Genomic DNA, 14,989 nt, shown 5'->3' with positions numbered 1-14,989 from the left:
CTAAAAATTTAAACTACATTTTTCGCAAATAAAAATATTCAAATGAACCCGTCTCTTATTCCAATCAATTGTATTTTTCCTCCAATGGCCAACAACCTATTTACATTTTTTTAATTTTTTACTTGTAACAGGTTCAAGATACAAGACTGGTGCATTTTGTTTGCAAATGGATTGTTCTTCAAATGAAACAATTTTTGTGGTTGGATGAACATTTTTTTGGTGCTCATTGTTCATTCAGAAAAATATTCCACAGTACTAAATATTCATTGTACTAAATGTTCCTTTATCGAAACTGGATTCAAGATAATAGTTTTTGGTTTGTAATCATTTGCCGGGAAAAATATGACACCGTTCTTTCTCATAGCTTTTCTCTAAAAAGACTAAACTAAGTTCTTTAAAACATTTATACGTGCTCTATTCTTTAGTATTGCTTTCTAAAATGGTAGACATACTAGATTTTTGTAATAAAATTTCAACAAATACGGAGTTAAAAGAATTCGTCACAAAATTTTGTGCTAACATAATGCGGAGATGAAAACCAGAGAAATGGGTGAACGAAACAGACAACAATCGAGAGCAGTTGAACGAAACAGACTTGGCTACGACCCGATCGGGCTTCGAATAGAAGCCCACTAGATAGCCCTGTAGGCACCAGAACTCGAAACTGGCACTGAAGGCACTGGTTAGGAGCTCCTGCTGGACGAGGCTGTAAGGGGCGTGTTCGGTGCCATACCTCGGTGGCAATGGGCCGAGGGTCCAGTTAGCTAGGATGTGGCCTGGTGCGAGGGAAAGCAACCCGAAGATTTCATTAAGATATTTTGAGCGAAAAAATAGAGGCCTTCATTAGTTGCTTCTCTCAAATACGAATATCTCTCGCCGCCGTGACGACGTTAAGCACCATGAATTCTTCCGGCCTTGGATATCGATGTGTGAAGGCCGGTTGGTGCGTGCTACACCATATTCCTTGTCCGCCAACTCTGGCCTATGACAGCCCACGTTCGAAGCATAGACTGGTGGCGCAGGTCACCGCCACTCGCCGCGACTTGAGGGTTTTGTATCTAGCGGGTGGCCCTTGTCCGTCCAGTCGTCCTCCTGCAGCGAGACCAGGTGGAGCTGGTCTTGGTGGCCAGTAGCAGGCGGGTGGCCCTTCTTTGTCCATCCCTCCCCCATCTCCTACTCCTAATGAGTATCACCCAATTCAGTATGTTCCTACCACGTGACACATGTGGTAAGCAATCCAAACAATTCTCTAAAAAAAACAGTATGTTCCTTATGTAAAACAGTACTCCCTCCTTTCCAAAATATAAAGCGTGTATGATTTTACATGGTCTTTGATGCATGACTTTGACCAATAATATATACCGAAATACATGAATTGAACATGTATCAATGTATCATTGTATTTTTCTCACAAAAGAATTTTATTTCCTATGTCTTTATAATAATTTTGTAGGTATACAGTAAGTGAAAATCATAGTTAAAGTTGTGCGATAAAGACCAAAAAATCAATGCACGCCTTATATTTTGAGAAGGAAACACACTATGTACCTCATGTAACCCAGTACGCCCTGATGTAAGAAAGTGTGTCTGAATGTAGCACAGTATGTCCCTTATGTAACTTAGTATGCCGACCGAGAGAGCGACTGCTAACTCTAACCTGGCCTCTGACAGCCAACGTTCGGAGCATGGACTTTGGCATGTTGGCAGTTCGGCGGCTAACTCTAACCGGGGGCTGGAGTTTGCCGCTCTGTGGTGGAGTTTGCGCAGCTGCATGCAGACTTTGCACCGCTCCGCTCCATTTCAGCCCAAACCAGTAGAGCACACAACACAGCCCTCACCATTTCACATCGACACTAAACCCTAAACCACTCTCTACTCATCCATGGTGGTCGGGGCAAGTCTTCGACCCGTCCGACACGTCGGCGAACGCGCTGGACAACTCGTCATAGTAGTCAAAGTATATACAAGTACACAACTACAAACACAGCTCTCATCATCTCTTCACCGAAACTGGAAACCCGTGTCATTTGCTAAACCAGGCCGCAACTACTCTCGTTCGCATGGTCTCCACACCGTACCAGTAGGCTCATCCATCAGGGCGATGCCTTTGCTGGCAAGGTCCTTCCTGATATGATCCGAAACGTCAAACTGCTTGCTGTTCCTTGCCGCGACTCTCTGCTCAATCTGCTCGCGCAGCGACTCCTCCGTCAGCCCTGCTCGCGTCAACGCTTTTTCCTTCAGATGCTCCAGTTCCTGTTGGATTGAAATTTGTTCATGTTTGCGTTGCACTCATCGTCATAAGAGGAGAAGGACGTGTTGTCTAGATACATAGTGTGGCTTTAGTAGTAAGTACCTCTGCCAAAGGTGATGGTGGCATCAGGCCGAGGATGGACAGTTTGCTTTTAATCTCGGCACTCAGCGCAGCCAGAGCTTGAATGTGGTCTTCTGGCTTGTTCTGTGGTATCTGCTGCTGCTGCTGCTTCTTCTGCTGTTGCTTCTTCTTTTGTTGTTCCAGTTTTTGCTGCAACTTCTGAAAATGTTAAATGTGCTTGTTTGAATCAACTACTATGAACTAGAAATGAATTTACCCCAAGGATTCAGAGCATCCAAACCTTGACCACAATTAAAAAAAGGATTAATTTACCGTCAACCAGTTTTTGCTCCTCAGCTGGGACGGGGACAGATATATTCTCTTCACGATACAGAGACACCGTTTCATCGCAGTCATGTAAGGTCTGCATGAAATTAATATCAAGTGAGATATTATTACTACGGAAGATAGCCAAAGACCACAAGGTCAGGTTCAGATTTCCAATGATGAGGCAAAAAGTATGTTAAATGGTGGCTAAACTTTGATTTGAAACCAAATCATGATAAAATATCAAAGTTTAAGCAAATCACCTTATAAATGTAGTATACACGATCAGATGCAATCTCTAGTGCTTCATCAGAGTAATTCATGTCAGATTTATAATGTGCGCGTACCAAGAAAAATCTTAAAGCCATAGGATGGTACTGAGTCATAATCTGAAAAGAAGAGAAACGTTACACATATTAGGAACCACCATACGAGTTCAAATGAGAAATATTAAAAGAAGTCAGACATCGTCCCCTTACGCTTCTGATCGTGACGAAGTTATTAGCTGATTTCGACATTTTCTCGCCACAGTTGTTAATAAAACCATTATGCATCCAGCATTTGACCTCACTTTCTGGATAAGCCGCTCGGCTTTGTGCAAGCTCATTCTCATGATGAGGAAATATCAGATCTTTCCCTCCACCATGGATATCAAATACATGTCCTAAATAGCGAGCACTCATTGCGCTGCATTCAATATGCCATCCTGGTCTTCCATCACCCCAAGGGCTCTCCCATGAAGGCTCACCCTCCTTAGCAGCCTGGACACGGTAATAAGGATAAGAATGAAGTGGCGATGCGCAACAGTAAACTGTTCACGGCGATGCATCAAACTTACCTTCCACAATGCAAAGTCTTTATCGTTCCGCTTTTTTGGATCAACAGCAACCCGTGAACCAGCAAGATTATCATCTTGCTTCCTACCAGATAAACTGAGATATTCAGGAAAACTACTGACAGAAAAGTAAACGTTGCCGTCTACAACATAGCCTTTGTCATTCTTGATTATCTGTTCACATACACAAAGTGGGAAGAGTTTTACCAAGTGAATAGTGCGAGAGATAAAATACAATTAGCATATACAACACACATGATTGACTGTGGTTGTTATACTTTAATCTGAATGGTGACAAACAAATGCATCAGTGTTATCTTTTTTGAAGGAGCAACAAGAAGCTTGAAAAATATCATGACAACATAAGAAGTAATAGAAACATTGAACAGTAACACAGCTGGGCTGGTATAGCCATTGGATGCGATTTTGAACAGTAACAGGGAAATCAAAAATACCTCGGTGATTAACTCTACAATATCTTTGATATGTTCCGTTACACGAGGCTCGACAGTGGGAGGCAAGCACTGCAGCTCAGTCATGTGAGTATGAAACTCATTAATAAACCGAGTGCACAAACTGGATGTGTCTTCACCATTCTGTTCCGCCCGTTTGATAATCTGCAAAAGCAAAGCAAGTATAAATGAACAAGTATTCAGAAGAGCAGTTCAGTTTGAGAAACAAATAATGAAATCACATGTACTCCCTCCGTCCGGAAAAGCTTGTCCCAAGATTGTCTCTCAAATCGATGTATCTAGCACTAACTTTGTGCTAGATACATTCATTTGAGGGACAAGCTTTTTCGGACGGAGGGAGTATGCAATAAAAGTGCATCGTGCCGGGAAGATGAACAAAGTGAGGTGTTGACCTAAAGTGGAAACATAAAATGGCAGTAATACACCAGCCCAACTCCGGAACATAAATCTTGCGCCCATGGCTGCAAGGTAGCTGATAGTTAAGGGTGAATCTTATCTAACTATGTTCATATTAATGACAAATTAACTTGGAATTATTATTTTGTAGTTCAGAACCAAGTTCCTGTGTGGCATGCATCAATGGAATTTGAAATCGAAACTAAAGTACCAATCAGAGTGTCACTGTGTTTCCTTAAAATCATCACATTGTGAATATAAGTCTAATATGAGACTTTTAGCTGATCCAACGAGTGGGATAACAAACTTCTTTTGGCAGTCAATGTGGCTCTCTCAATACAAGTACATGTTCAGAAGAAGAAAAAAGGCAGTTCTTTTGTTTTAAAAAAAGCAACAGATAGTAAGAACCTATACAAATATTTGTTTATAGCGAGCCATGCAACATAAGTATATAAAACAATAATCCTCCCTCAACTAGTAAGTGTACACATGGAACATTACCTTATCATCAACGTCGGTGAAGTTGCGCACGTAATTAACTTCGTACCCCAAGAAGTTGAGATATCTACACTGGATCAAGAACCAATTAGAAAATGACTAAAATGTTAGACACACACAACAAAATAGCAGTAGAAGCCACTTTTTCATTTTCTTCAATTACCATATACTCCCTCCGTTCTAAAATAGATGACCCAACTTTGTACTAAAGTTAGTACAAAGTTGAGTCATCTGTTTTGGAACGGAGGGAGTAGTCTTTTGCCAAATGTATAGTTATGGTTTGAAAATATGGAAGCAATTTATGCCTATGGCGCGTGAACGGTACAAAAAGCAAGAGCTCAAGCACTAAGCTAACCCCCTATTAGTACTCCCCACGCACGCACCAAATCCAGCATGTCCAAGCAGAAACTAAACGCATCGAGCTACAGAATTAGATCGGGGCCGGGCGTTACCGATAGAGCACGTCGAAGGCGACGTAGGCGCGTGCGTGGCCGACGTGGCTCGAGTCGTAGGGCGTGACGCCGCAGACGTACATGCCGACCTTGCCATTGACGCGCGGCACGAAGAGCTCCTTCTTCTTCGTCTTCGAGTTGAAGAGATGCAGCGGCGGCGCGCCCTCCGCCGCCGCCGCCGTGTCCTCCGCCGCCGCCATCTTGGATGCAGGGGAAAGAAAGGACGGGCAAACCCTAAACCGGCAGCAGCAAGTAATGGCGAACTGGTTTTGGGCGCGGCTCCTCGCTCAGTGAGCCAACTATAGTGGATTGGCGGCAGCAAGTCTTGCCCGGCCAGCCTGTAGCGCAGCGGACCGATACCATGAACTTGGCCAGCCACTATAGCGAACCTGTTACTGTAGCAGCCTTTTTTAGTTTTTGTTTATTTCGAACATATTCAAAAAAGTGAACAATGTCCGAAATTTCTAAGGGAAATACTTACTCCCTCCGTTTCTTTTTAGTTTGCATATAAGATTTGGTCAAAGTCAAACTTTATAAAATTTGACTAGCTTTGTAGGAAAAGATATCAACATCCACACTATGAAATCAATACTATTAGATGCATGATCAAACTAGTTTTCATAATATATAACTTTAGTATTGTACTAGATGTTAATTTTTTTTATAAAGTTAGTCAAACTTTACAAAGTTTGACTTTGATCAAATCTTATATACGAACTAAAAAAAGGAGGGAGTACCATCACCCGGCAGATCGCAACGGCCGTGTCCGCCACCTTCCTTGCACGATACGCGTCCAATTGAGGGCCTATATACCGTCCTTCTTCGAACGCGCTTCTGCAATAGGAGCTATGCTTCTCAAACATATGTGGTGCTGCAATCGTCTACGATGGGTCTATGTTTTGCAACAAAATCTCTTTTGCGGAATTTTTCTGCAAAAATACCCATTGGCAAAAAAAATTGCAACAAGACCTGAGTTGCAAAAAAATCGCAACAAAACAGTTGTTACAAAAAAATCTGCAATAAGACCTGTCTTGTAAAAATAATTCTGCAACAAGACATATGTTGCAATGGTGGAGGCGCGCTCGGCCGCTCGATGCGGCAGATCTGATGACTCGCGACCCGGCAATCTTTTAAAAAGATCAGTCGGTGGATGAGTAGCACGCCCTAATTTCTAAACTTTTTTTAGACCGCGATTTCTTTTTGAAAAAGTGAACAATTTTTGAAAATTACCGGATAAATTTTGAAAATGGGAACCTTTTGCATTTGTGGAGAAATTTTGAACTATCCAAACATTTTTCTATTTTGCGAACATGAAGGTTTTTCACATTCCGAATAATTTTTGAAAATGCTAAAAAAATAATTTTCTGAGAATTTTTTAATTTATGAACAAATTTTGAAAACAGAATTTTTTTTTGAATTCTGAACAATATTCAAAAATATGAATTTTTTTGAAAAACTTCTGCACATTTTTGAAAATGTGAACATTTTAAAAAATTCCGAATTGTTTAAAAAACTGGACAAAATGAACATTTTGGAAAATAAAAATATAAAAGAAAAAGAAAAAACGAAAATCGGTAAAAGAAACAATTGGAAAAAAGAAGTACAAAAAAACTTGACCGGAACCGGAACCTTCTAGAAGGTTCCCAAAATCGGGATTTGTGGAGTGCCAAACAGGCAGGCCCATTAGTCACTCTCCTCGCTCGGTTTGTGCAATTGTTTGACAAATCGACGCGGAGAGCGCCTTGCCTGCCTCACAAGGGCACGATGCGCCTTTGTGGTTGTGTGCCCGGGCCTAGTGTGCGCATGCGGTGGTGCGCAACGTTGGTGCCCAGAGGCCCGGTGGATAGTTGCATGGTCACATGATATTTCCTTCGATGAATGGATGGGGGTGCGGGTGTGTCGGTCTTGCGTAGGCTCAGTGTGCTAAAAGACTGGCAACGATAGCGGTTCTTCAGCCTGCCACATCTGGAGCAACACATAGTTGGTGTTGCCTCTCCATTGGTGTGGTGGTGGTGGTGTGCTTGGGATGTCGTCCCTGGGTCAGGTGTGCGGTTCCTAAGGATGAAAGCCCTGGGCACGATGTCGTCGTTGCTACTGGCATGACGTCGTTCCTTGTTGAAGGCATTACCTAGGAGATCCGACCACCTCTCCTACCTCAAGATCTCCTTTGGGTGAAAACTGAGATCCATTTTGTTGGATTGGCCATGGAAGCGGCCTCATTTATTACTTCGTTGAAAACATTATCATGGAGTTAGATATTGTGGTGGGAGCAGTCGGCGTGTGGTGATGTGGTTGGTTGTATGCCAAAGGTATCGTGGTTAGCGACTTAGCGTGGTGTTGGTGGACGTGCATCCGTATGGGACTAATTGCTTGGATGATGAGGGTTGGCAGCAGGAGCACTCTCTACGTGAGGAGCGTCGGGTGAGCCATGTTAACCGTCCTCGTCGGATCAGAGTGGCACATGTCCGACCCTCTTTGCACACGTCGTTCCTCTTGGTGTCGATAAGGTTGACAAATATTCTTGTGGTAGATCGGATCAATGCGACGATACGACGAGCACTTTGATACCAGCGAAGTCGACACTCGAGGGCCTGGTCATGTGTGTTTATGATGTTGTCGATTTGTATATCTTGTGGTGCTTTAGACCTAGTTTAGCTAGGATTGGGCGGCGGCGGTGGAGGCGCTGGCCGCGCGCTGGTGGATCCCGAGGAAGCGCTCCTCGCGTCGGTCCTCGGCTGCTCTGATGACCGTGGAGACGGATGCGCGGCGGCTTAGCTGCAAGAATCCCAAAGCACTCCGACACGTCCTGGAGAGCCCTCGGAGCGCAAAACAACAGCGGAGGCGGCGGCCAAGGCGAAGATGACCCGGCATGCGAAGGAGCAGAACCGCCTGCTCCGGACGCTGACGGGCCAAATCTGCTCCGACGACGACTCGAAAGTCACCGACAGCTCCAGCTTCGACGATGACGCGCTTCCGGCCGCCGACGCCTACGTGGAGGGGTACAACCGCACCGGCGATTACAAGGGGATGGGGCACCGAAATGTTTCTGTTAAGCATGCCTTTTGTCATTCTTAGTCTGTTTGTTGTTATTAAACGTGTTCATCTATGTAGCGTTGCATGGGTTGCATGGATTTGGGGGTTCGGATATGAAGGACGCCAGACATGGCCATGGGAGCAGTCAAATGAGAGGTGCCCTGTTACTACCCATGGTCGTGCCTGGACACGTCTGCGAACGTTTGAGGGGTCAGCTTAGATATATCTGGTTGTAGATGCTCTTAGTGCATCTCCAATGCTGCCCCCCAAATCGAACACCGCATTCGTCTGCAGACTGGTCTGGACCAATCTGTGGACAGTGATGCGGGAGCCGAACATCCAACAGTGGCCACATATATTTCAAACCGGATTTCAACAAACCGGACGGTTACATGCAAACCAGATGATTTTCATCTAAACCGGAGCACAATCATTACATTTTCGACATATTTCATTAAACAAAAGCGGCCGGACCTAAACCTAGTATAAATCTATGGCGGCACCCGTCCTTCAAGTCCTTGTTTTTTTCGACCGGCGTTGGCCGTGTCCAGGTGCGGCGGAGATGAGACCCGTGAAGTAAAGGTGCGGTCACCGGTGAGGAATAGTAAGACGTGGCACACGAACCGTCCCACTTTGGACTCGAGGCCGTGCCGCCTCCCATGCACTACTCCTCGTTGAATCTGCGACCTGTCCTCGTTGGTGGACGTGAGGTCGATGCTTTACATGGATGGGGGCGTACTCATCCTGGAACCGGCGCTAGCGCTAACGAAGCACAACCCCGCAGCTGTCAGCGTTCTCATCCGAGATAGCCCGCGCCGCCAGCGCCTCCTCCTCATCTGGCTGTGTCGCGCCTGCTCGGTGACAAATTTATGGTTCTCCGGGGCCATGGCCACCATGGCCTCATCGCTCGCCAGTTTGCCATATATTGGCCCCTTGTCAGCGGGTGTTGCTCAAGGAGGGAGAGGTTGTCACTTGTCACTCAGCGTTGCCTTGCACGGTGCCGGCTGCGTTTCTGTTTCGCAGATGTCAACTCTCGTAGTACGACTTTCTTTTCCCCTGTTCCTGTGAGTGTGTGATAAACTGATAACCGGCCCTGTTGGTCTCTAACTGAATCTCCCGTAATTTGCCAGAAACGAACACACTTTGACATGTTTCACTGGTCATGTAAATCAAGACACACGTGAAGCGATCGATGCTAACTTTATCTTGGCAGTGGCGGAGGTAGAGGGTGGCCAGGGTGGGCCATGGCCCATCCTGAGATTTGAAAACAGTATTTATACAAAATCATTAATTAAGGAGTACTCGTTGCAAAGAACACTCCACCTTCACTTGTCGCAACCTGAAAGTTTTTCCTTTTTTCGTAGATCTGTTTATTCAAAACGTTTTATCTCTTAAACCGTGCGTCCAAATCTCGAACCGTTTTCATTATTGGATACCTCGCGTCGAGATCTTCAAAACTAGATCCCATGTTGATAGGTTTTGACGAACTTTTTTTTTCACGTAAAAAACCGGACGAAAAAACCGAACCGGGAGCACGGTTTTTTCCCTTTCCGAAAGAGGCACGTCCGTGCCTCTCGCGAAATCACAACCGTGCCTCTCGTGGAAGCAAAACCGTAACTCTCGTGGAAGGGAAAAAACAGAAAACACGTTTTTTTTCGTTTCCGAGAAGCACGGCCGTGACTCTTGCGAAAGCACAACCGTGCCTCTCGCGAAAGAAAACCGCGACTCTCGCGAAAGAAAAAACAACAGAAAACGCGTATCTTTTTCCTTTCGGAGAGGCACGTCCGTGACTCTCGCGAAAGTACAACCGTGCCTCTCGTGGAAGCAATAGCGTGACTCTCGCGAAAGAAAAAAAAAACAAAAAACGCGTTTTGTTTTTCCCTTTCCGAGAGGCACGGTCGTGATTCTCGCGAAAGCACAACCGTGCCTCTCGCGGAAGCAAAACCGTGACTCTCGTGAAAGAAAAAAAAAAGAAAAAACGCATTTTTCCGTTTCCGAAAGGCACGGCCGTGACTCTTGCTAAAGCACAACCGTGCCTCTCACGGAAGAAAAACCGTGACTTTCGCGAAAGAAAAAAAGAAAACACGTTTTTTCGTGCAAATTTTTTTTTTGAATTTTTTTGATCGAAAATCTAAGGAAGACCGGGGGAAAACCAAAATGTCAAAAAAACCCGAAAAAAAAACCGTTTAAAAAGCCAAAAACGCGTGCGAAAAAAAACAAAATCCAGAGGAAGCGTCCAGAGCGCGACACGTGGCGAATAGCTGAGAGCGCGCCAAGTGGCGCTGATCATTGCGAGGCTCCCGAAGGAGCGCTCGTTAACTAGTTGCTCTCGTATTTATACCGTAGGAGAAAAGCTAAAAAATAAAAGAAAAAAAATAAGTGTATATGTACAGACACTGCTGGCCCACCCTGGCCCAGTGGGCTAGGTCCGCCACTAATCTTGGGCAACCCTTGCAGGCAAATCGATGCCAAGTTTATCTTTTGCATACTCAGTCTCCATCACCAATATCCTTATTGTTTATCTTGAAACAGGTCAATCATTCACCATCATTAATTATTACGCGCAAGATCGACACGCTCGGATAAACATTTCAGTAACCACTACGACGACCAAGTTAAGATCGATCACTCGGAGGGCAGCCCGTTGTTGTCCATCTCTGGTTTTAGACAACAGCATGTATCGTAGAACTGGCCTTTGGTGGGAGGGCTACGCTCGCAGCGCGTCTTGGGGTCCTTGTACCCCAGCTTCTGGCAGTGGAAGTAGCACGCACTGTCTGTGCACGGGAGGATCCTGTTGCACTCCTCTGCACCTGCGGTGTTTGTGCATGCACGCACAATTTTCTTTAGTACTCGATTGACCACAATGTACATAAACATATAAGACGTATACTAGGATATGAAATATGAATAAACTCACAGGACATGATGACATGTACATATGATTACTTACTACCTTGTGCAGCATGACATGATGACATGGCCATGGCGGTCACAACAATGGCCGCCAGGAAGAGAGCTCTGGGGTCCTTGAGAGGCGCCATAGAGTAGGTGAGTTAGCCTTGGCAAGTTACAATTTCTTTTTCTTGTGTGTTCAAACCCTGTTCTGGAGTTCTGATGCGGGGTTGCCATGCCTCCTTGGTTGTGTTTATATACAAAAGGCAAATCTGGTAGGCAGTTAATTCTTGGCACTCTATCATACTCCATTTATTGGTCTGCTAATTAATGCATGTGTCTTAAAATGGCATCTATTTGTTACCCATTTATCTATAAGAGGTTTGTATTTTTAGCCATTAGTTAGATTTCATATCTGGATGACACATTTATTGGTCTGCTAATTAAGCATGTTGATATTGACTGTATGTATGCTAATTATACAGATTTCGAGTGTATGCGCATTGTATTTTTTATTCCTTGATGTTTTATTATGAGTAAATAAAAGTATATTTTATAAAAAATCTAAGTTAAATCAAAGCGATTTTGATGTTGTTCATAGAGCCCGGGTCAAACGCAGTCATGCATAGTGGAGACAATGTCATGAACCGCCGACATGTGCGAAGTTGGCTCAAGAAGCCCAAGTCATTACTACAAGAGAAGATAAGAAATCTCCTATTTACTGTGTTTTTTCAATTCTATAACCTTCCCTGAACCGTTTTTATTTCTCTGTATTACATTGTTTTTCTTTTCATTTTTCTATTTTTAAATTCGTGATCATTTTTTGAAAACTTGCAAATGTTTTTGGAAATTCGTGATAATTTCTCAAACTTGTTAACATTTTTGAATTCCTGAAGATATTTTTCTCATGATATTTTTCAATTTGCAAACATTCTGTGAAAGTGAACATTTTTGAATTCATAAACTATTTTTCAAATCCATGAACATTATTGAACTTGCAAACATTTTCTGAAATTTTGTAACTTTTTAAAATTCATGTTTGTCAAACCCATGCACATTTTTTGAATTATCATCATATTTTGAAATTCATGAACATTTTTGGAATTAACAAATATTTTTCAATAGTTGTGAACATTTTCTGGAGTAACATTTTTAGAAATTCATGAAAGTTTTTTGAAATTTAAAACATGTTTTCAAATTCGTGATTTTTGAAATCACGTACATTTTTTTTTCGAATTCAAGACATATTTATAAGTCCTGAACATTTTTTGAGCATTTTTCTAAAATTCATGTCTTCTGAAATCCTAAACATTTTTTAATGAAGCATAAAAAAAGGAAAAAAAAGAAAGGGAAAAACTGTGGTGCCCGCCCGGCACATCAACCGACTCAAAAGCGTGCAAGAGGCGTGGGGTGAGCCGTGGGGGTTGCATGATTGGAGGCTATCCTTCGACCCTCGCTGAGCTCTTAGGAGACAAGCCACACACACACACCAGGGATGGAAGAGAAATCAATTATCTGAAGTCTTATTTCCTTGGCTCTCCTCCATTCCCTTGTGGCCAGGTGAACTCTTCCCTCGTCCTTGCCGCCGCTGCCTACCCCTAATTTTGTGCTTCTCTCATCCTAAACTTCATCTCATTCTTCAATCTCCGGTGAGATTTGTAGCATGTATTCACGTAATTGTGATAAGAGAGGCAGGTTCGTAACAGACAATTTGGTTAAATTTTTTTGTACGTGCTCTTGATCAGGACAAAATGAGGGGGCACGATAACAACGAAAGACAACAAATAAATCAGAGGGGCGTGGATGGTAAGGATTGGCTGATCGGGACAAAATGAGCGGGCACGATAATAGTGATAAGACAGACATGGTCATAACAGACAACTTGGTTAACTTTTTTTGTACGTGTTCTTGATCGGGACAAAATGAGGGGGCACCATAACAATGAAAGACAACAGATAAATCAGAGGGGCATGGACGGTAAGGATTAGCTGATCGGGTTGGACGAAGCTTCGAAGATCAAAGCTACTACTTCTGTGTTGGTGGAGTCAGCATAAGTATCATGTGAGATTCAAATTTAAAATTGGTATTTTGAATTCAAATTTAAATTTTTCAAAAAATATCAAAAAATAACTGTGAATGTTCACAACACATATGTGTGCAACCCCTGAAAAATTTAGATTCAAACACGAAATACACATTTAGAAGCAAAAAATAGTAGTAGCAAACTAGAAAACAGTGGTAGCAAAAAAGATGAAAAACCAATTGACGACTGCAGCTCACCCGCCGGCCGAAAAGTTGCAACCAGTGACCAAAAAAGCTTCATATCATGATGAATAAAGCTTCATCCGGCGATAAAAAAAAAGCTTCAACCATAAGAGCCAAAAGCCATGGACGAGAACAAAAAGTTGCAACCAGCGGTTACAGAAGCTACAACCGGTATTGAAAAAAGCTTCAAGCTTCATGTCTTAGCTGCGACCCATGACGACGCTGACGATGTTTTGCTGCAACCGTCTTTGTTTTTTGATACGACCGGCGACGTAATTTGCTACAGCCCTTTTTCATGGCACCAGGCGCCGGCCGGCAGTAATCAGGCAGTCCCCTAACTCGGCGAGCAGTCGGACAGTCCCCCGGCTCGGCGGAGCACACGGGCGGTAGCAGCCACCGGCCGGCGGCAGCGCGGGGGAAAGGAAAAGAAGAAGCAGGGCGTGGAGAGAGATGGGGCTGAAGGTAGAAGAAAGGATAAGGATAAGATTCGTGGCAGTTGTGTGAGGCTCACCTACACACGTCTTGAGTGGGGGGTGTTTTCGTTGACGCTGGCTCGCCCTCGAGGCCGGCCGAAAGTTCGGCCGGCGTACGTCCCGAAGCGTTTCCCTAATGTAAAACTTCTTCTGACACTACACTAGTTTAAAAAAATGTCTTGCATTATAGGACTGAGGGAGTACTACTTATGTAATAGTGGAGTCAGCTTGCTTGACTCGAGTTCAGAGGCTGCGGTGTGCTTCTACTTCCTGGGAAAACTATCAGGTGATACCAAACATTACATGCTCCCATGCTTCCAATGTAAAAAATTCAAATCTAATTTTAAAAAAAATGAAAATTTTATGAATGTTTACAACGCATATGTCTACAAACCCCTAAAAATTCAGATTCAAACACAATATACGCATTTAGAAACAAAAAGACAAATCCATCATGTAGTATCAAAAGAAGATAAAAAGCTGAATTGACACTATACAGATTTATATTTTTCTTTTTTTTTCTCCATGTGTATTTTGAATTTCAGTTTGAAGATTTTAGGGGTTGTATACACTTGTCTTGTGATCTCTCATGTTTATTTTTCAGTTTTTTATAAACGTATAAGCTTGATTTTCATTTTGATTGGTAGCATGGGAGCATGTAATGTTTGGTATACGCATTATACGTTTATAAAATTTTGATTGGTAGCATGGGAGCATGTAACCGGACAACTTGACTGGAGGATGGTCGATCAAAGCCGGTTGAGTCAAACCGTTTGACTGAGTAGGCTCGAATCGAGAGCACGCCTACATGTGTGCTTTCCTTTTGAAACCGACCTTCAGATTCTTAAGGCTTACCAAGAAAGGCTTTCGCCCCGTTTTATATATAAAACAAACCGCCAAGAGTACACATACACGAATTAGTTCAGAACACACACACCCAATCACAAAACCGATCTTCAGATTCTTAGGGCTTGTTCGGTTGCTCTTAGCTTCTAAAAAACCCCGAAGCTGAGCTTCTGGTTCTGGCCAATTTC

At 43.4% G+C, this 14,989-nt stretch overlaps 1 pseudogene; it reads right to left on the bottom strand.

The window, feature by feature from the left end:
* Window positions 1–1,641: 1,641 nt before the first annotated feature.
* LOC123176774 (cysteine--tRNA ligase CPS1, chloroplastic/mitochondrial-like) lies at window positions 1,642–5,543 on the bottom strand (annotated as a pseudogene).
* Between the last annotated feature and the right edge of the window lie 9,446 nt (window positions 5,544–14,989).

This window comes from Triticum aestivum, chromosome 1D (genome assembly GCF_018294505.1).
Source record: "Triticum aestivum cultivar Chinese Spring chromosome 1D, IWGSC CS RefSeq v2.1, whole genome shotgun sequence".
NCBI lineage: Eukaryota > Viridiplantae > Streptophyta > Magnoliopsida > Poales > Poaceae > Triticum > Triticum aestivum.
Note: the sequence above shows the minus strand (reverse complement) of the source record. Positions and strands in the feature narration are given on the sequence as shown.